Genomic DNA, 228 nt, shown 5'->3' on the forward strand with positions numbered 1-228 from the left:
CAGTCGAGTGGAGCTTGCGGGCACGTAATTCCAGCTGCAGCCCCGCGCTGCTCAGCAGCTCCTCGGTGAAACGCCGCTGCTTGCTGTCGGCCAGGTCGGCCGGGCTGGGGAAGCGCACCAGGCGCCGTAATTCCAGCTGCAGCCCCGCGCTGCTCAGCAGCTCCTCGGTGAAACGCCGCTGCTTGCTGTCGGCCAGGTCGGCCGGGCTGGGGAAGCGCACCAGGCGCC

Source organism: Eurypyga helias, unplaced genomic scaffold (genome assembly GCF_000690775.1).
Source record: "Eurypyga helias isolate BGI_N326 unplaced genomic scaffold, ASM69077v1 scaffold3029, whole genome shotgun sequence".
NCBI classification, from domain to species: domain Eukaryota; kingdom Metazoa; phylum Chordata; class Aves; order Eurypygiformes; family Eurypygidae; genus Eurypyga; species Eurypyga helias.